General features: G+C 39.0%; 1 pseudogene; it reads left to right on the top strand.

Moving 5' to 3' along the window:
* Positions 1 to 20,410: 20,410 nt before the first annotated feature.
* LOC103749941 lies at positions 20,411 to 21,559 on the top strand (annotated as a pseudogene).
* Positions 21,560 to 22,970: the final 1,411 nt, after the last annotated feature.

Consider the following 22,970-nt stretch of genomic DNA (forward strand, 5'->3'; position numbering starts at 1 on the left):
GCTGCCCCCAGACCATGGTGCAATCTCTGTTCTGTGTGCCTGGCTCTTCCCTGATCACATTCTACCCTTTCAAAATGTTATTCTTTATGTCAAATCTTCATTAACACCCCAAATCCAAAATTACATTGCAAAGTTTTCTTCAACTTTATTATGTTCAAAGTATGGTTGTAATTATTACATAGATTTATTCTTTGCCTGCTGATATTTTCCTAACTTCATTGTTTCAGAGTTTTACCATGACTTTTCAAATATCTAATATGGTCTGTGGGACGGAATGAAATGATATTGCCAGAAAAATAGATCGGTTTGAGGAGGCAGTTGCTGTGGAAACTACTTGGGATTTTGATTAGGGAAGATGATGGCATATCTTCTGGAAAGAACTTGAAACCCTAAGGATACTTGTTCCCTTTTTGTGGCAGAGATGGAGAAAGGTCTAAAATTGAATTTCCCAACATAGGACAATGGGCAAGACTCTTGTTTTATTTTTTCAACAACACCCCCATGCTCACCTTTTTAGATGCAGAAAAGGGCTTTTACAAAATCCAACATGCCTTCATGGTAAAAGTACTAGAGAGGAGTACTGGAAGGAACATACTTCCACAATAAAACTATATATGATGTATCTACAGCTAACATCATTCTACTGAAGGAAAAATAGGAACCATTTGCATTGAAATCAGCAGCATAAAAGGACTGGCTACTTCCCCATTCCTTTTCTATACAGACCTTAAAGCCCTGACTACAACAAGAAAACATGAGAAGGAAATTAAAGGGATCCTAATAGGAAAAGGAAGACAAATTGTCCCAATTTGCAGATGAGGTCTATAAAATTCCACTAGAAATCTTCTGGAAATAATAAATAACTTCAAAAAGGTGGCAGGACACAAAATCAACTTTGAAAACTCAGTAGCCTTTCTGTATACGAGTAACAAGCATGCTGAGGAGGAGACGATGGAAATGTTCCCATTCACAGCAATCTAAATAAAAAGCCTAAGAACAAACAACCAAGGACATTAAAGACCTCTACAATGAAATCTTTAAATCTCTGAAGGAAGAGATTGAGGTGATACTAGAAGATGGAAAGATCGCCCCTGATCATGGATTGGGAGAATTAATGTTGAGAAAATGAGCATCCTACCGAAATCAATGTACAGATTGACTGCAATCCCAATCAAAATCCCTATGACATTCTTCACAGAAATAGAAAAATGTGACCTAAAATTCATATGGAAATAGAAAAGACCCCTGTTAGCCTAAGCAATCCTGAGCACAAAAAATAATCCTGGAGGTATTGCCATACCAGATTACAATTACAGTATTTCAGGTACTATATTATGAAGCTATAGTAATAAAAACATCATGGTTCTGGCGCACAAACAGACCTGTAGGTCAATGGAACAAAACAGAAGACTTAAACATGAGTTCATGCAATTGTAGACATTTGATATTTGACAAAGATGCCAAAAATATACAGTGGAGGAAATAAAACCTCTTAAATAAATGGTGCTGGGAAAATTGCATGTCCATATGTAGAGGAATGAAATTAGGCCCATACCTGTCATGCTACACACAAAAATCCAAATGAATCAAAGATCCCTATGTGAAACTTGAAACACTGAAACTGTTTGAAGGAAACATAGGCAGTGCCCTGTAATGCTCAGGTGCAAAGAAAGACCTTCAGAATTGGAGTCCCTTCACTCAGGAACTAAGGCCAGCAATTGACAAATGCTACTCATCAAACTAAAAAGCTTCTGTGCAACAAAGAACAACCCAGATAAGCGGAAGTTCACAGAATAGAGAAAATCTTTGCCAGCTATAGATGATAGAGGATTATATCCAGGACACACAAAGAACTCAAAAAACAAGGAATCAAGAAAACAAATGGCAATTGAAAATGGGCTACAGATCTGAGCAGTTTTCAAAAGAAGAAATAAAAATGGCCAAGGATTTTCTTTAAAAAGTGTTCAACATTCTTAGTAATTAGGGAAAGGTAAACTAAAACTCCTTTAAGATTTCATGTTACTTGAGTCAGAGTGACGAAGATTAAGAAAACAACTAACAACAAATGCTGGTGAGGAACCAGGAAAAGGGGAAGCCCTCATTCACTGCTGGTCGGATTGCAAAATGGTGCGGGGACTATGGAAATCAGCGTGGAAAACTCTCAAAAAACTAAAAATCAGTCTGCCATATGATCCAGCTATCCCACTGCTTGGCATATACTCAGAAGACTCAGTATCCTACTACAGAGATATTGCTCAGCCAGTTTCAGTGCTGTTCTTTTCATAATAGCTAGGATATGGAAGCAACTTAAATGTCCTTCAAGTGACAATGAATAATGAAATCATAGTTCATATACACAATGGTTCTACTGAGCTTTAAGAGAAAACCATGAAAGTTACAGGTAAATGAATGACACTGAAAAATATTATACTAAGTGAGGTAACCCAGACCCAGAAAGATAAACACCACATATGCTCTTTTATTTGTGGCTCCTAGCTCCTTATCTTTAGATATAAATGCAACTCCCACAATTATCATAGAAGATTCTTTTTATGATTTTACCCTTCCTTCAGTCATCTTTATGTCTTTCCTGTGATATAGATAAACACTAACAGTGGCTAATAAAGGAGACTAAAAGATCAGAAACAAGATGCACACTTACTGAACTTGCACACTCATGATCTCCTAGTCTGAATCAAGTCTCCTAAGAGGGAATGGAAATATAAGAGCCAGAGGACAAAGATACCTGCTGCTAAATGGTGTATTCTAGACACAACAAGAAGCTGTAGCCTTGAAATGTCAACAATATGGTTGCCTAAACACTACCTACATAAAGACAACACCAGTTGATATAGCAATGTGGATGCAGGAAACTTTCACAGGGTTCCTACCTCTAGATGAAGAGCTACAGGGAATCAATGGCTGCTGAGGAAAGGAGAATCAGTTTTCTCCATGGACTAGCCCCCTGACAGGTTATCTAATCCCAAGGAGTCAGCCCCAAACACATGTTTACAGAAGCACCGTTAAATGGACCTAGTAGAACACACACATACACACATACACACACACACACACATACACACATACACACTCAAAACACAACATAATAATAATCAAATAAGAGGTCATGAATCTAAGTGAAAATGTGGGAGATATGGGAAGAGTTGGAGAGGTAAGATAGGGAGGGAATGATGAAAATACTGTAGTCATGTATGACATTCTCAAAAAAATTAAATTATCAAAAAAAATTAAAAAGGGTAGAACAGATCCTAAAAGATGCTCATGAGAACAGAATGGTACTTCATCCTTAATGTCTTTTGGCCTTCCTGGAAGAGAATTTGAGGGAATTGAAGAAACAAAACCAAATGCAAGCTATTTTCTGTGCAAAGTTTCATGAGATTTGTATACTGCATGTAGCCATTGCAGACTGAGTGGTGTCAGAGTACCTGTGTTCTTGACCTGATGCTAAATTCAGCTTGGACAATGCATTCCTTACCAACTGAGCTTCAAGTAAACCTATGTAGCTGTTGAATTGAAGTCCCAGGCCTGTTCCAAATTCTTGAGGTTATAAAATAAAGCTCCTTTTGTAATTTATGCTTATAATATATATCTTTCTCATTAAGCTAAATTCTTTCTTCCTTTATAGTTGCCTTTGGCCAGAAAACAGTATCTGGTGGATTTTTTTTTCCTGAAGACTGGCTTCATTTTGACTGTGCAAAAGCAATCATGGAGAAAAGCAATCAATGAGAAACACTAATTATTTGAGGTCTAAAACCATACCAGAGTGAAATGCTTTTTTAAAAGGTTTACAAAGAGATTTAGACCAGCTAGGACGTTGCAAAATCTGGGTCTCAGAGATGGTCTGGCTTTGTACTGGAGGCCTTTGGAGAAATGGAGATATACTGACTGAGGAACTGAACCCCCTTGCTATGGTTGGCCTACTCAGTTGTCTGTGGCTACATAAGGCCTCCCTCAGAATGGCATTGTCTTCTCAAATGTTTAACAGTGCAGCCATTCTAGCTGTCAGGAAGGCTAGCAGGGGCTGCCATACAGCACTGGCGTAGGAGTTGGACATGCTACATTTTTCATCTCCTTATGTGTTTATTTACATCCACAACTAGGTGAAGACAGGGGAATAAGCCAAATCATATAAGAATAAAATATGCAAACATACTAGCACATGCGCATGAACACACACACAAATCTTACACATGTAGTAAAGATCTTGGCTTACACGTTATGAACCACCCTTAACCACATCTGGTCTGATTTTGTCTGATTTCAGATCACACTCCTTTCACTTATTTGCATGAGATACAATCCTTCTATCACCCCCTTCAAGCCAACTTCAGATATTTCTTCCAGTCAAGTATCATATCTACTGCAATACTTATATATTTCTTAACCATTTTGCTTGTGCACAACTGTGCCAATGTGTTTAGTAGATCTCTCTGTTTGTGTACATCATAGTCAAGGTTTGAAGTGGAGTGTTTTCTCTTTCTTAATATATGTGGTTTTAATTGCATCCTTTAAAAATTACTTTCATTATTTTTATTTTATGTGTATGAGTGTATTCCCTGCATGTTAACGTAAGTGCACCTGTACTGTACAATGCCAGCCCAGGTCAGCAGAATGTATCGGATTCCCCTGGAACTGGAGTTACAGATAGTTGTTAGATGCCATGTGGATGCTGGGTCCTCTACAAGAGCAGTGAATGCTCTTAACCACTGAGCCAGCTCTCCAGCCCCTTATTCCAGAATTTTGCATGATGTGATGTATTGATTTCTAATGGTGATTTAACTACCTTGAAAGTGTTGCTTACATTATTATAATGTTATACTGTTATCACTTTCTGTGATTCAAATGCCCATGAACAATGGTAGTCAGGTGGAATTTTGGCTTAGAGTCTAACAATGTTAAAATCAACCTGGTGTTGATCGAATTAGAGTCTTACCTGGACAGTTTATGAGTGGAATCTACTTCCAGAATCATTCAAGGAATTGGAAAATTCTGTTTGGGACCATTATAGCATTGTGGTGTTTAGATGCAAGCAAGAGCTTCTTCTCAGCTGTTATATGTCGCCTGTATATCTTGGCTCCAAGGTCGCTCCATGTTTGAAACCAGCGACAATGGAAAGACACTTCAATGCTTTGAATTGCTCTGTACTCCAGGTCTTCTGTATGTCATTGCTTTCTTTTCAATTGCTATCAAGAAGAAAGTTTGGCCATAAGGGCTGTGTGAGTAGGTCAACTCAGAAAATTCCAGCATCAACTTGGGCTTGGAGATTTATCTTAGAGTTAGAGCACTTGCCTACCAAGTGCAAGGTCCTTTATCTGGTCTGTAGCATTAGGGAGAGAAAAGACTCTAAAAGCAAATTGATAGTAACTTTAATTATATCTCCAAAATCCCTTTGACATGGAGAATGACATATTACTAAGGAATGAAGATCATGATGGCTACATTTCTACCTACTACATAGCAGAGTTCTCAGAACTTACATGTCACAGTACAGCAAATATGAATCATCTTTATGTCCTTGACTCTTACCTGTTCCTCCTCTTCTCTCCCTAAAGCTGTAATCCCTCAACATTCAGCTTTTGATCTCCCTACAACTAATACCCATCTTTCCTTTGACTGACAGACTTTGTAGAATATCATAAAAGCTGGGATCCATCTTCTAAGAAAAGTGAAAACATCTGAAATTTCACGGACCTCCCCGGAGCCCACCTGTGGAACTGTTACAGTTTCTCCCTAGGCCTCCTTGTGCCGAATGATGACTTTAATGTGACTAGTTTGATGTGACAGTTAAGGTACAACACAATTTGTCTTTCTTTCTTTAATCTTCACTGTAACCCATGGGGACCGCTTTGTTATCTACATTCAGATAGTAGCTTTAAAGCAGTGTTGTATTATACCAATGGACTAAGTATTCAAATCCAGATTTGTCAGTTTCAAAAGCCAAACCACATAGCTTGAATTATTATATCACAGGTGTAATTTTGATTTTAATAATCAAAAAGATTATAACAAACATCCATGTTATGATCTGTGCTTAAAGTTTAACCTAAATGGCACCCCATACTGAACATCTATTCCCTCCATTTCTTCCACAACCTATCCAAGATTTATTGCTGTCATTGCAATCCTGCCTGCACCCACCAGGGTAATACAGAAGTTTGTTCTAATTGTCGTCACGTTTGTTAAAATATCTTACCACCAGACCTCTGTAATAAGGTCCATGGTAGAATAGTACTTATTTTGAATGAAATCATAATCACGTCATCACCTGCAGAAGTTTCTCTGACCCTGTCATGGAGAACATTAGATCTTTCCATTCTAAAAAATACTGCTAATAAATTTTTAAAATATTTCATCAAGTTACCTCATGGTATTATATAACTGTTTGTGGCTATTGAAAACTGGAAATAAAGTAGATATTTCTACAAATTAACCCCTTATCATTGACCATTATTTTCTAGAACACTACCTAAAATATTGTATGAGCTTAGCAAATACTTATATAAAGGTAACTGACTGGAATTAAATCTGAGCAGAAGCAGCAAAGGTATGATGAGTGCTACCCAACTTCTGTCAATGTGTCCTAAGGTATCACCCCTATTCAAGGAGGAAAAAAAGACAAATCAATGGAAAGATTTGATTCGCTTTAGAGTGTATATTTTAATTCCATATAAAGAGTGTGATTTACATGAATGCAAGTGTGCTACCTTCTGGGGGGGGGGGGTCAGAGAACACCTGAAGGGATTCCATTCTCTTGTTCCACCAGGTGGGTTCCAAAGGTCTTATTTAAGTCATCAGGTTGGTTGGCTGAAAATGCTTTTATCTGCTGACCCTTGTCATGTAGCTGAAATGAAGAGTTTTCTAATTAAATGGCCTAATATTTGGGACCATCCTAAGAAATGTTTTCTTATGTAGAAATCTCTAGTTTGAATGTTTGTTCCTTTGTTTCAAATTTAAGACTTCTGGCATGTGGTTTCTTTTTGTTTGTTTTGTTTTTACAAATATTTTCAGGAATATGAAAAAATGAAATCAGTTGACCAAGCAGCACACTATTGAGCCCAACCCCCTCCATCTTCTCACCTTTGTAATTGGTCCTAATTCTTCAGGTTTCATTAATGAGGCATCCTTGCTGAACTCTGATGTATCTTAGTATCATCTCATTTCTTATGAACTTGATTCAAAGTGAAACATTGACTAAAATCTTACCAACATGGGTTTTCCATCCTTTGCAAGTAAAAAAATATTTGAAAGTCAGCATAGTTATCATGGTTTATAGAGTGTAGTTATGAACAAGCTCAGTGAGTGAGTAGGGTTAGCTTCCTTCCTGATTCCAACCAAAGCGTGCATAAAGTGACTCCTGAGCAAACATTTTCTGAATGCCACTCTGTGCTTCTCCCAGCAGTGGAATCTTTAGTCTACTTTACCATACGTAATCTCCCAAATAGGAAATAAGAGCAAATTTTATTAAATTTCTAAAGAAACTGATTTGAAAATTATGGCTTAAGGTGCCATCAATAGAAACTTGGAAACTTTGTCTGTATGATGTCAAAGTTTATGATATCTTGGTTTATGTTCAGGGTTAATGAGGCAAACAATTAGGATTATTAAGCCAGAGTAATGTGCTTATGGACTCAGAGTCCATGTGCTCTGTGTCCTCTGCAGTATTTCTGAAAACAGCTTTGTTCTTGATTCTGGAAGAATCTATTGAAGACTGAAAATGTTGATACTGTCTAATCTTCCCCAATGAGCTGGATAAGGCTTGGGATGATAATGATTTCTATACCTCTGCTGCAGGAAATTTCACTGGTAATGCTCCTCAGCAAAACTTTTGTCAAAATAGGTGTCAGGCCTTACTGCATATGAACTTCCAGTTCTTCAGCTCTGTGCTCATAAATTTCTCCAAAGAGCCATTAAGACAAAACTTTGGAAAGATATGGATACTGTTGCCCAAGTTCTCTTAGGGTCCCTTGCTCCTGGCACTGTTAGACAAACCATACAGCACATCTTTATCTGAATTTTTCATAGTTTATATCCTGGGTAGGGGAAATAGAGGAACTTATAAAGGTGCACACCCAGCGACCCACAACAGGTGAACACCCAACGCCCCGTGCCCCACCCATAGTCTACATTAGCTTTCACCTATGATGCCTCGTGGGCCTGCAGTCTCGCTCCAGGTCAGTAAATGCCCCCCTCTGAAGTCCATGCAGACGAGACACTGGGGCCATTTTTTTCCATGCTGCCCACTTCCAAGATGGTACCCACACTCCTCCCTCTGCAGCTAACTCTGTGCAGCTTCCTCTCCGTAGCTAATACTCCACAGCCAATTCTCCATAGCAGGCCCTACCCCTTGGAGGAACAAGTACCTTTCTGGAAACACTCCACCCCTTCCTCTGCTTTTTACAATCTTTCTGCCAATCTTCCACTAAGGACCCTAAGCCTGGAGGGGGTGACAGATGTAGGGCGATCTCTCTTGTATCATGGCAAGATAGTGACTTCTTGGGCCTCCCCATTATTCATCATCAAGCCATGGCCATAGATCTAGCTCAGTGATGTTTCTTCTACTATAAAGACAAATGGAAGGATGTAGACACATCTAAACAAACATGAATGTAAATACAAATGCCTAGAGGACATCCTAGTAGGTGTACTATATTCATTAAACAGTATACTTGTGATGGCTTCTCCACTAGGGCCTGTAGCCTTTCTCGACACAGGGGACTGGTCTGGTCTACAGCACCAGATGTGTGTTCCACTCCTAGGAGTGGACATTATCCAACTAGAATTTTTTTAGTTCTATGTTTGTTAGTCGAGTCATTATTGCATTTGCAGGCATTGCTTGGGATGTCCATAGTGTGCAGCACATGGGGTCCATTGTTGAGTAGAATCATAGGGGATCTTTTCTTTCACCTGTATAGTGTCTTCTGGCATTATGAACATTATCCTTCCAGTGGCATGGAGTTTTTGACTTAGTCTCAGCTCCATCTCTTCCTCTCCTCCCATGCTCACATCATGCAGTGTCTTCAGCAACATGGCCTTACCAACCTTTCTAGTGTACAACTGACACTAGTGGCAATAGCCTTTGTTAATTTGAGGACTTCTAGAATCTCTCTTAGATCAACAGCTCATAGGGGGTAACCCACCCCTGGTAATACAGTTTTTTTTTTTTTTTTTTTTTTTTACCAATTGTATAGTTTTAGAGCCTCTGTTTTTGTTTTTTTTTTTTTCTTTTATCTCACCTAACAATAAAACTCCCAAGAATCTTATAGCTTATAGCTGGCCTTTGTTTCTTCAGGTATCTTTCAAATGGGTTTCACATCTGTAAAATACTCAAAGGTTAACATCATATATTAAGTCAATCATAGACAAGGTCTAACAAAGCATGGAAAGGTTTTATCCATTTGTGTTAACTGTTTTCTCCATAGATCTTTGTTAGGTACCATAGCATGGGTAAGGTAATTTGGTTAGGCCTTTACTATCTTTAGTTATCCCTTGGGAATCATTCCACATTCTTTGGATCTTGCATGGAGTCTCTTTGTATTTTTTATCCTTCATACACTTACAGGTGTTGGCTCCAGTTGCCTGTCCCTGCACTGGGCTAAGGAGGCAGGGGATTTCTATTGTCCCCACTGCACCTGTTGGTTCCCCTGAGTCAGGCAGGCCCTGGGTCTGCCTCCTGACTGTAGCCATATCTGTCATCTCTCCTTTGACCATACCTGGCTGTTGGGGGAGGTCTTGGTGGGAAAAACTTCCTCCACCCCCTAATATAACCTTTATCAGGGGAGAAATGCACCTTATTCAGTCTTTGGGGATCCTTAACCACCCTGGGACAATTTTTATCCTTTGAATGCCTTTTGTAAACTGTTGTTCTGGTTTTAAAGCCTTCCAGAAACTCCTTAGTACTGAATTTAGTTTTCTATCAATTTTTTCTTTGGGAATTTGGGCTCAACATGTTTTGCCACATTTGTCTTTGAGTAACCCAAATGGATAATTTCTTCTGTCTGGTCTTTTCTATATCTTTTGTAGGGTGTTCTGTTATTCTACAGACATGTTTTACATGTTGGTCAGAGTCACTTAGATCTGCTAAAGCCTCTCTCACTTTACAAAAATCCTGTCCCATTAAAGGGCTTAGCAAAACTATTAAAGCTCTATGTCATTCTCAGGGTCCCAGTTGATCTTAAGCTTTCCTTTATATCTATGGTGAACACAGTCTTATCCAGCCCAGCGAACTGGGCATCTTATATTGCTTTTCTCATACCTAGCTAATGCTTGTCCCTCCTTTATAGTTCTCCAGCCTCTGTTAATTATGGGAGTTTCTCTTAGTGATGACCATGTATCTCTAATGCCTTCAACCAGTCATCCCTTTAAGGACTGCTACCCCCTGCATTGGCCTAGGTTGAACAGCCTGTATTGCAAGGACAGATGGGTGGTTATATAACTGAGACGTGAAGCTTCTGAGGGACCTGAACTGATGTTATTTGCTCTCATTTCCCACACCCTCAGGAGCCACGTGGTGAGCGGCTCTTTGATTGCTTGCTTGTAAATTTTTCCCAGTTTTAACAGTTCCAATGTGGAGTATTTCCTAGCTACAATACTGTTAGCTTTTTTTCCTTTTTTGTATCAAAGGTTGAATCTGAGGGACAGCTTTAGTTACTTTTGTTTTTAGGTTGTTTCCTTTTTTATTATTATCTGTCTTTTTTCCAGAGTCCTTGTACCTTACACAAATTTAAATGCCTGTTTTTTTTTGTTTTTTTTGTTTTTTATCTCTTGCTCTCAAGCTCTGCAAATGGATTTGCCAGCACCTCCCTAGCCTTTCCAGCTTCCCCTGCCTTGGAAAATCTTTTATTATGCAAAGTGGCCATGCCCCCTCTCTGGGTTCTCTGTGTCCCAGGCCTGTAAAAGTTTTTCTATAACCTGTAACAAATCTTCATATATCCACAACTGGGCTATTTCCCCATATTTACAGCATAGCTGTGGCCCATGCTTCTGTGTGGCTGGCCCCTTTTGAGTTACATATTTTATAATCCATTGTAAGAGCCATGTCAGCACTGCCATTAGCCCTTGCTTTTCCCAAACTGCAGCAGTTTTTGATTTCCAGCACCATCCTCCCGGCTGTGTCAATTCATTGCCCAAGTTCTCTTAGGGTCCCTTGCTCCTGGTGCTGTTAGAAAAACCATATAACACATCTTTATCTGAATTTTTCATACTTTATATCCTGGGTAGGGGAAATAAAGTAACTTACAAAGGTGAACACCTAGCACCCTACAACAAGTGAATACCTGCTCCCCTGTTCCGTTCTGTGGCTCATCAGCCTGCCATTCCAGATCATTTCCACACCCGCTCATAGTCTCCATTAGCTTTCACCCATGCTTTGTGGGCCCACAGTCCCGACCCAGGTTGGTAAACACCCCCTCTCAAGTCCACACAGGCGAGACACTGGGCCATTTTTTTTCTGTGCCACCCACTTTCAAGATGGCGGCCACAGTCCTCCCTCTGTGGCTAACTCTATGCAGCTACCTCTCCATAGCTAACACTCCACAGCCAATTCTCTGCAGCAGGGCCTGCCCCTCGGAGGAAAAATACCCCTCTGGACACAGATACGCAGCTAAAGACACTACATTTTCTGGTCTGTTTTCCCATGGATGTCAGAATTTAGACAAGGAGATAATCTGATTAGGTGAACTACTAATTACCAAGATTCCCTAATTCTTCACATAGTTACATAATAGACAGATCTAGAAATTGCTGTTAACCAGTGAAGTGCATGAGAGTGGCTGATTAAATCCCCTTGGCTCCATTTGACTTCTCAAATTGAAAAATCAAATCCTCAATTTCTCCTCACTGTTGGATCAGCATAAATCTTTCTTGGCATCTGACCTGCTGTGACCCAGGACATAGCTCCTCTAAGTCCTCTGTTATTAGTATTCATCTTGTATGCACCAAGGTCTTTGGTTAATTTTCAGGGTGACAGATGTAAACCACTCAGTCCCTTAGATTACAATCTAGAGTCTAGAAAGAAAATAGGGAGATATCAGAAATATTTAGAAAAGAAGAGCAATCTTTTAAGATTGAGAAAGACTCTTGCTTTGCCAAAAATAACTGTTCATGACTGCTTTCAAAACCAAGACATAATGTACTCTTTGATTTGACCTTGAGATGGCATTTCATCTTCTATGACCTCGTAAACATCAGCAGATGTGTCATTGTTAAGCAGTCATGAGGACACTGGGACACCATAGACAATGGCGGTGCCTCATGTTCGACATTATAGCTCAGGGCCTTTCCTGTGTTCCTATAGTGAGGGGGAAAATTACATTTCTAATTTCTGAAGTTTTGTCAATAACTATAATTAGAGATGCTATAATTACTCAACACTCCCAAATCACATAGTATGTCAGCAAAGGGCAAATGTTGAGTAAGGTTAATGAAGTGCAGGTGAAAAGATCCCCCTCCTTGCACAAGCTCCTGTAAACCTAGGAGGTAGTTTCTGATGCTCTATCTTGATTATGTATCTTTGAAAAATTAATAATTTTGCAATAATAAGCAATTATAATCATTTGACATTTTGTCATAATATTTCATTCTGATTCCCCCCTTCATGTATATACCTCCTGTTGGATTATTGTGGGGAAGCTATGACCAGTTCAGGGATTCAGATAGGGATAGATTGGATTTGGAAAGATCGAGTCACTGGTCTGTGGTCCTGTCTGTTTTTAAGTGACTTGTCCCCCTCAGAATAGGAATGGCCTCTTGGAGCCCTCTTCCTAGTCATTGTGTTGACCCACCTAGTATGTGGCAGGAAGGAATGAGGCCAATAGTCACTGTCATATGATCCTATATACTCAGAAGCAAGCAAAATACTTGATTGAAAGAAAGAAGAAGAAACAAAGTTTGTGGCGTATGGAACCAGAAAGGAAAATGAGGAAAACTCTCCCAGTCATGAAAAATGTAATGCTATAATTCAAATTTGATAGTTTTTTTATGCTAAAACAAAAACACAGTTAAAAACAAAATTTCTCACTGTTAAAAACATATCCAATAATATATCAATTTATATACTCATCAAAAGTTAGTCCTTGAAATTTTTGGTAACAGTTCATAAAGAGAAGTTAACTACATCATATTCTAAAATAATTTTCCTCTTAATATGATATAAAATATTGCCATAGACATAGATAATATAAAACTATTATATCATGTTAATTGGGACATTAGCAATAATTACAGAAAAACGGATACTGAGTGTCAGCAAATCAAAAATATTCAAGATTTGTCCTTATACAGGAAAGCTTGAAAAGTACCTAAAAACTTGCAATTGCTATTTGAAAATCTGATATTAAGCTCCCTGACATTAACAACAATCCACAGTATGGCAATGATATCCTTTCCAATATTGGTCTGTAAGTGAGAAAAATGTTTTGAACTATCAGAAATTTAAAACAAATTCTGATTAACCAACAGACAATAGTTATATTCTATTGTTTTTAAAAGAATGACAGTGGAATAACTGTCTTGTGACAAGATAGTTTACAGACAAATGAAGCATTTAAAAGTTTTTTAAATATTTTAAAGCATTTTGAATTAAAAAAAAATTTGATATTTGTGATCTCTTTACAATTTTATTCTATTTCATTGAAATTCTTGTTTTAAATTTTATTTTATGTGTATAAGTGTATTGTCTGCATGTATATAAGTGCACCTGGGTTGTGTAACACCCATGGAGGTCAGACAAGATCATCAAATTGTCCTGGAACTGGAGTTATGGATAGTTGTTAGCCACCATATGGATGCTGGGAATAGAATCCGGGTCCTCTGCAAGAGCAGCCAGTGCTTTCAACTGCTGAGTCATGTCTCCAGTCCCTCATCACAAATTCTTAATAATAATTATTTTGTTTTCTTTACACAATATTGTTTATTTTTTAAGAGTATTCAAACTGTATAGCCTTCAGGTTATACAAAAGCATCTACCTTGTTTGTCACAGACTTTTCAGTTTACGGTGATAAAGCCCCAACTCATGTTATGGGTATTTGTCACTTTTCTTTTTCCTGTGATAGGATACATGACATGATCAACTTAGAAAGAGAAATGACTTATTGTGGCTCATATTTGCAGTCTAATATCAAGTAGTCATTGTTTCTGGCCTCATGGCAGGAGTGCATGAATGGAGCCTGGCTCACCAGAGTCTGGAAGCAGAAAGAGAAAACGCAAGGAGGAGGACATTAGAGTTCCACAGTCCCTTTTGAGGGAATATCACCAACAACCCACATACTTCCCACTAGTCTCCATTTCTCAAATACTCTACAGCCTGCTGATTCCCTGGTCTCCTTTCACACATAGCAAGATGATAGTCAAGAAGCAGAAAACTAGATAAGGGGCAAAGAACAAGATGTATCTTTCCAGGACATGCCTCTAGTGACATACTTTCTCCAACTGGGATCCACCTCCTACATCCCATCTTCTTCCAATAGTGTCACATCATGAATCAATTAAGGAATTAATACATCTATCACATCAAATTCCTGAGGATCTAGAATCTTTCATGGTCCCAATGCATGGAGCTGTGAAGAATTTTGTACTAAAGCTATACAAGTCTATATGTGGTTTATTTAATTGAAGAAATCCTGCTGGAATCTGACAACCACAATCTTCTTTATATAAATTTGCCCATTCTAGTTCTAATAGTTTGCAAACACAAGGTACATCTCATTTCCTAAATAAGTAGTGGTATTGCTAGATCAGCACTCAAAGTTCCTGGTATTGGTATCAAGCATCCTGTCAAGTTATCTTAGGAGTGGTTCTGCATTTGTGGACTTTGGTGTGGCAGAGAATCCGGTCCTTTCTGGAAGTAACCAGGACAGACTTAAACTATGAGTTATAGCCTCTTGTCTGAACAAATGTTTGTGCAAGCGTAATTTGCTTTGGAAACCTGAATAGAAATCACTTAGAGTTATGCAACAGTTTGTGCTTTTTGAAACAAAATTAAGTAAATTAGTGTTGAATGAGATTTAAGGGAGGGGCATAAAGAAGAGACTCAGCATCCATTATTCTCCAGCAAATGTAGCAGGGTTCATTCAGAGCAAATGGGGTAAACATGAAGAACCAGTAGATCTTGTCTCCTGCAGGCAGCTGTGTTCCTTCTTAGTCCCTACCTCATCCCTGACACACAAGTAGGAAACACCATGGCAGGGTTGTTCCCATGAGGGAGTTACCACATCTGCAGCATAGGGCAGTCCTGTTGCAGAATACAGTCCAAGTAGAGTGCACACTGAACCTTGGCAGACAAAGGAGGTTTTACAGTGGCAACACACATGCCATCACTGAGCTGAGAGTGTCATACTTTCTGGATGCCTTAAGGGTCACTGACTCTACAAGTGGTTGACATGGGGCAGGGATGGCAGAAGTGGTAAGGTAGAGTGAGCTTTGAAGGGCCCGTAGAACATATCTTGCATGATTACATTTGTTTACAGGGCAACAGAATTAAGAGCATCTTCTGGCAAGTATCCACCTTCTACGACTCCAGGGAAATATGTGAGGCTTAAGTGCTCCAAGATGGGTGTCTAGACAGAAACAGGACGGGAAACCGGATAGCTATTTTCTGTGATCCACTTCTCCTTTGCCAGAGGCAAATCCCACAGAAACAGACATAATTTAAAACTCAACTAAGATTTGTAGGAGTTTGAAAAATGTGTTGTTCCAAATAATTAGCCAACCTGGGCCTGGTGGCTAAGGACTCTAATACCAGCTGTTTGGGAGGGTGAGTCAGAACAGTCATGAATTCAAGGTTTACCTGGCCTAAGAATTAGTTGAATGAAGCCTGCCCAGGTTATCATGAGATCCTGTCTAAACTGAAAGTGGAAAGAGGGTTTGGAGTGCTGTTCAGCAGTAGAGTGCTTGCACAGCATATATAGAGGCCCTGGATTCAATTCTCACTACTGGAAGAGAGAGAGATAAAGAGAGACAGAGAGAGAGAGAGAGAGAGAGAGAGAGAGAGAGAGAGAGAAACACAGAGAGAAACACAGAGAGAGAAACAGAGAGAAACAGAAAGAGAAACAGAGAGAAACAGAGTGAGAGAAACAGAGAGCGAGAGAAACAGAGAAACAGAAAGAGAAAGAGTAACTAAAGAGTTAAGAAATCCAGAAAAAATCATAATGGGTAATTTAGAAAAGTAATAATTTAAATATTTTATTTATAAAATGAAATTAAATCAACAGACTATTACAAATGGAGATTCATTTTTCATGCATCTCAAAGCTCCCTAATGTAGATGGTTGCAACAGATGGAGACTATCACAAAGTTCTCTGGTCGCATGCAGAGAATAAGTTCCTATGAGATGCCCAACTCTAAGTGACACATCTACAATGAAACCTCCACACCTGTTTCACAGAATACAGTGGATTAAGAGGTAGAGAGAATACAAGTGTATCTCTCAACTCACAACAGCAAAGTTTCCTCATGCAATAGACAGCAATGAACAGAAAAGCCCACAAATGGCCAAAGTGTAGAGGAAGAGAGTCTGCAGAACATGGGTCCCTTGACAGAACTCCAACGTTGAACTTCACTTACCCACGGATCAGCAACCATTGAGGAAGACAGGGTGGAAAGACTGTAAGAGCCAGGGAAGGAGGTATATGGCCATATAGAAACAGTCTCACAGGCTCCTGGGACCTTGCTTACATAAACTTACAGCAATGCTGTCAGCATGCACAAGACCCATGCAAACTCCATCAGACAAAAACCTAGCTTAGAACTGGGAATATGGACAGCAGACCCCAACCTTAGCTGAAGAACTATTGGCAACTGATTGCTGCTGGGTGAAAGAAAGTTGATCTCTATGTGAAAGATTCCAGGTAGACTGACTAGACCCCAGTGGATGAACTTGCACTGAGAGACATCTGAGTACACTAACGGCTCCATAGACTAACATGACAGAATGCATGAAATTCAGGGGAGCAGGATCTAAGATGTGGGAGGGGATATACAGATGATTAAGGTGTTTTATAGGAAAGTCCCAAAATTTCAATAAAAATATACACAAAAAAGCAAAACAATTTACTGGGTAAACTACTTTCTGGACCTTTAAATACTTTAAAGCCTAGTTACTATAATCATACATGGAAGTAAAATATTAGCACAGAATTAAAACAGAACTGATTATTGTCCAAAATTTTGTTGATATTTATTAAGAGCTGTCAATGCTATAAAAAAAGTCAGTTGCCAGATTCATCTTCCCTTTTAAGCAGTGTATGTTACTGATTCCTAAAACTTTGACGTTAATATGTTATATTTTATGTTTTGTCTGTCAATAGCTTTGGATTATAAAAGACTGTTTCATTTGTTTAATGAGGAATAATACCTTCGGTTGTTTTCTTAGATTATTCATTTATGTATATATATTTTGTGCATGTGTATGTATGTGTTTGAGTGTATGATGTATGTGTTTGAGTGTGTGCATGTGCATGCCATGGCACCTGGTGGAGATCAGAAGACGATCAAGGAATTTGTCCTTTCTTTCCACTGAGTGGGTTTAAGGGATGCAACTTAAGTCATAGGTGTGACAGTAAGTGCCGTGACCCAGTGAGCCATATTGCTTGTCCCTGCTATGACTATGATGATTATTTTTACTTTGTATTTCTGGATCCTTCCTGAAAATATTATTCATTAATATATGAGTCTTTATTTTATGTTATTAACATTTCTTTAAAAATAGTGACTAATGAGTAGATTTTAGACATAAACAAAACTAGGTGTCAGATAAAATAGCAGCAAAGAGCATGTAATGTTTTCTTACATTAAGAATGTGTAGTCTCAGAAAAAAACATAAATTAAATGAGTTCCCTATTTTGTCCAGCTTCATATTCATTTCTGTTATCTGCTTTCTTAGATTCTATTGTCTTTTCCCTTCATTCTTAGAGCTTTAGTTTATCCTCTACAATACTGCTTTAATTTTCTATTGTGTTAATTTTATTCTTTATAGTTCCTTGACATGTTCTCCCAGTTTAATTACATTTAAAAAAACTCCCTTACCATTTAAAATCTTTCTGCTATTTTAAATTTCATTGAAAAGATTCATCTCCATAGAATTTATGGTTTTAGATTTATTGAGAGTAGTCAATATAATTCTTAAAAGAACAAAACAAAATAATTTCAACTTGCATATTGATTATTTTAACAAAAATATTTATTCTACATTTTTCGCTACTATATACCTTCATAGTAGTAGAGAATCATTGCCTAAATGTCAATGTGATTCAAAAGACTAAGTGTTATCTTTAGATTGAGATGTTTTGATTAACAACGTGTGCCTCTTGTACTCCTTTCTCTTCATTTCTCGTGTGTCAACACAGCAACAATACATATGGGGACCACATGGATACTATCCAAAGAGACTCCAAGATCTCATACACATTAATAGATGTAGCTCTCCTGGAGTAAAGCAAGGTGATTTGAAGATATCTACATCTGATCTTCAGCATTACAAAGAATCTGAAAGTCAGGCCCAGAGTTCTTCATGCCTGTCATTGCCAGGAACTTGGATAGACCTTGAAATCACTATTAAATGAAATATCAGAGTCCGAAAAGACCACATTTTCTCTCATGCAAAAACTAGATTAAAAAGTATGTATGTGGCTGGATGTGGCGTGCACACCTTACTCTCAGCATGGGGGATACAGAGGCAGGCAGATCTCTGTGATACAAAGGCCAGTCTAGTCCACATAGTGAGTTCCAGGCCAGCTGGGGGTACAGAGATAGCCTGTGTCAACAAAACAATAAGTGTGTGTGTGTGTGTGTGTACATATATCTGTGTGTGTCTATAATGATAGACATTTATAGACTTATATATGTACCTATATGTGTATGCACATGTGTATAGCTCCTGAAATTAGAAAAGGGATCATGAGATGGGTAGAAAAGATCTTAAGTGGAGGGTGAGTGAGGGTAGTGGAAATAGAGGACCCTGAAAGTAGAAGGGAAGGACTGTCTGGGAAGGAGCCCAGCTTAGTGGCAAGGAGGAGATACTGGGGAAGCACTGGGGGAGGGAAATTGAGAATGAGAACTACATATAATGGAACAGATCCATGAACATGCCACAATGAAACCCATTATTATGTTTGCTAACATAAAACTTAATTAAAAACAAAAATAAATAAGTGGTAAAAATAGGTGTGATGATGCTGTGAGTGGAGGCTAATGACAGAGTGGAGGTGTGACTTCAGGGCTCCCATTTGGTGGCAGGCTCCCATTTGGATGTTGGGGTGCCAGGAAGAAAAAGGGAAAGTCTTTGTTCTTCCCTTTGTCATACTGGCCTCATGACTAATTAGTGGACTGGATATGAGCTGGTACTTTTTAAACTAATCTGATCTCTGTCACCATAAACAAGAACAACTATTCCTATATGTTTTAAAATTTCTGATGCGTTTTCTTAACTCTCGACAAGAAGATCTCTAGCCCCATCCCAGAGCTACTGAATCAAAACTTCTGGGGCTTGAACCCAGAAATCTATGCTGTATTAGGCCCTCCAGGAGATTCTGACCCATGTGACAGGGTAGGAACCACTGTCTTAGTGAATAAAGCATGTGGTGGTCCATTCACTAGCTCACTGTGAGCTGGGGTTTGAACTCAGTATATCTTCTATGAACCAGCAAATAATTGAGAACAGGTTAACAAAAGAGCCATCAGTGGTGTCATTATTCATGTGTTCATTTAACTTGTGCATCTAGCCATGCATTCAGTGCTGGACAAATGGTGGTACATCTCCCAGTCTGGTGATGATGGAAACATGCCAAGCTCCTACATTAAAAAGTATTTTCAGATTTTTCCCAGTGCGGCGGCGGCGGGGGCTCGGGAGAGATGGGGCCTTTTGTTTGGAGCGGCTGTCCCAGTGCGGCGGCGGCGGCGGGGGCTCGGGAGAGATGGGGCCTTTTGTTTGGAGCGGCTGCTGGATGTCCCGGAGCTGCATGGCTGGCGGACTTCCCCAGCTCGCTGGGTCCTGGCCGCTGCTCGCATGGGTGTGGGGCCGCCCAATGGGCCGCCCATACCCTCAGGCGCTGCCACCCAGCCCTAGGCCCTGCTCTGCACTTGAAGCTACCCCGTGCCCCTTAAACGTGAAACGCTGCTGGTGTATGTTTATATTTGCTGGGTTAAACTCATGTATCCTAGGCAAGTCGTCCCAGCACTTGGAGGCCAACAGGATGGCTGTGAATTCCAGGCCAGGCTGGGCAATGGAGTGAGATCCAGACTCAAGAAGCCAATGAGAGAAACAATACAAACTGATGCATCTTGAAGTGATGTGGAACACTTGGACAGCTTCCTTCAATGTATTCATTTTCTCTGCTTGTCTAGAAATTCTATTAGTGAAAAGACTTCATGATACATTCTGACACAATGCTTTCCCGTGATTTGGCACGGACTTTGGAGGAACTCTAGTAAAGCTCTCTATTTTGAACCTATGGATATGACAGCAGAGGAAGAACAAGAGGGAAGTTGAGAGCTTAAAAAGTATTCAGAAATATTTGACTTCTAATGTAGCATATGGGTCCACTTGCAGTCGGGATGTGCACCTTGAACTGAAGAATTTAACACTTTTTGGTGGAAGAGGGAACTTGCGCTTTATCGGATTTCCAACCCAGGACTTGCCTACTTTTATCCAAATGGGAAAAGATAAAAACTTCTCAACATTACAAACGGTGCTATGTGTTACAGGAGGTGGTGCTTACAAGTTTGAAAACGATTTTCATACAATTGGAAACCTCCACCTGCACAAACCAGATGAACTTGACTGCCTTGTAAATGGCTTGCTGTACATAGATTCTGTCAGTTTCAATGGACAAGCAGAATGCTATTATTTTGCTAATGCCTCAGAACCTGAGCGATGCCAAAAGATGCCTTTTAACCTGGATGATCCTTATCCACTGCTAGTAGTGAACACTGGCTCAGGAGTCAGTATTTTAGCAGTACATTCCAAAGACAACTATGAAAGAGTGACCAGGACAGGCCTTGGAGGGGGTACCTTTCTTGGGCTGTGCAGTTTATTGACTGGCTGTGAAAGTTTTGAAGAGGCTCTTGAGATAGCATCCGAGCTGAAAGGCTGGTCCACAATATTTATAGAGGCGATTATGAAAGACTTGGTCTGCCGGGTTGGACTGTAGCATCTAGTTTTGGGAATATGATTTATAAAGAGAAGCAAGTAACTGTTAGTAAAGAGGATCTGGCAAGAGCTACTTTAGTTACTATGACCAATAACATTGGTTCCGTGGCATGAATGTGTGCTGTTAATGAGAAAATAAACAGAGCTGTCTTTGTTGGAAACTTTCTACATGTTAATACCCTCTCCATGAAACTTTTGGCATATGCACTGGATTATTGGTCAAAAGGTCAATTGAAAGCATTGTTTCTAGAACATGAGGGATACTTTGGAGCTGTTGGTGCACTTCTTGGGCTGCCAAATTTCAGCTAAGACAGCAGAGATCTCTGCTAACAAATGTCACCCAGGAGGAACCAAAACCAGAGACTGCATTCATTATTTGTCACTGGGAACCAAAGGATAAAAGTAACACCATTCCTGTTGATTTTAAATGTCAGAATGCTAAGCTCCTTAGCATTGCCATATTAAAAGAGAGCTTAATAATTAACTTAAAGTTTTGATATTGAGATGTTTTCCCTTATGTACATAGCCAGCATTCCATTTTAAAATGCAATATAGCCTCTTGACTATTGGGCTTTCTCTCAAAAAGATTTTTCTATTTATTTTATGTAGCCAACATTGCAATAATTGATTCTGAATATTTTTTCTGAGTCTGATTTATGTATGTTTGGTTTCTAGTGAGCAGAAAGCAACAGTACCCTGTATCAAGATTTATTGTAATAGCAATCAAAGATGATCATTCTGTATGACTAAGAAATGTTAAGGCAATATTATTAACTATGGTAGTTTTTGTAACATAGCTTCAAAAAAGCATGTCTATAGGACCTTTCTCCAGAAGTATAATTTTTCTTAAATGCCATCATGAATCGAAATACTGTGGTTAAACATTAAACTGAATTTCCAAATTAAAAAAAATAAAGTATTTTCAGTAGCATGGACTATGAAGGAGAGCTGTGAGACACTTAAATTGACTTTCTGGAAACAACAAAATCACCTTAGAGAAGAAAATATTTGTAAAAAGTAGATATTAGTATAAAATGTCAAGGATTATGCAAGATTAGGTAGAACAAAAAGCATTTGCGATTGAGTGAAAGTTCTAAAAGGGCAAGAATATTTGATATCACTGCCAAGAAAGGTAACATAATGGAAGCAGTGAACCACAGAGTCAAAGAGCTTGGGATGAAGCTATACCCAGAAAGAGGGATGAGCATTATGGCCTCCCATCAGAGCACTCAGTAGAAAAGGGGCCAGGTGGGTGGTCCTAACAAATAGTTCCAGCAGAGGCAGACCTCCTCCCTTCCTTCTGTGTTCTTGATGTGACAGTGGTTACTGGATGTCCTGTCTCATCAGAGCCCTGCCACAACATCTAATTCTTTGTCTTCTTGCCCAATTCTAAAATTTCTAATACACAAGATTTTCTCTGAGAATAGAGAAATTGTGAAAGTTTTCAGTGTGGCAGGAAATTTGGCAGTAGGAACTGGAACCTTACTTTCAATATGTGGTATAACTATACATTCAAATGTATGAAATCTGGGAGCAGGTTATTTTGGATGCAAAGGTCTAGCATAGCTTGAATTATAAATTAACTCTTTCATCATGCTAAGTGTCTTAGAGCTTCTTGGGTAATGAACTGGTGAACTTCTCAGATGTATTCTGTTTTTTTTTTATTGAACTTTCATAACTGAAGAGTTTTATGGCTATAAAAAATGGCGAAAGATGTGGATACTGGCCCCAAACAGATATAAAATAACAAATGATCTTTCTACAGTTCTGACATTTGGCTTTTCATCTGGTTTGGGTCGAGAGAGCAT

This window comes from Nannospalax galili, unplaced genomic scaffold (assembly GCF_000622305.1).
Source record: "Nannospalax galili isolate Female #2095 unplaced genomic scaffold, S.galili_v1.0 scaffold185, whole genome shotgun sequence".
Classification (NCBI taxonomy): domain Eukaryota; kingdom Metazoa; phylum Chordata; class Mammalia; order Rodentia; family Spalacidae; genus Nannospalax; species Nannospalax galili.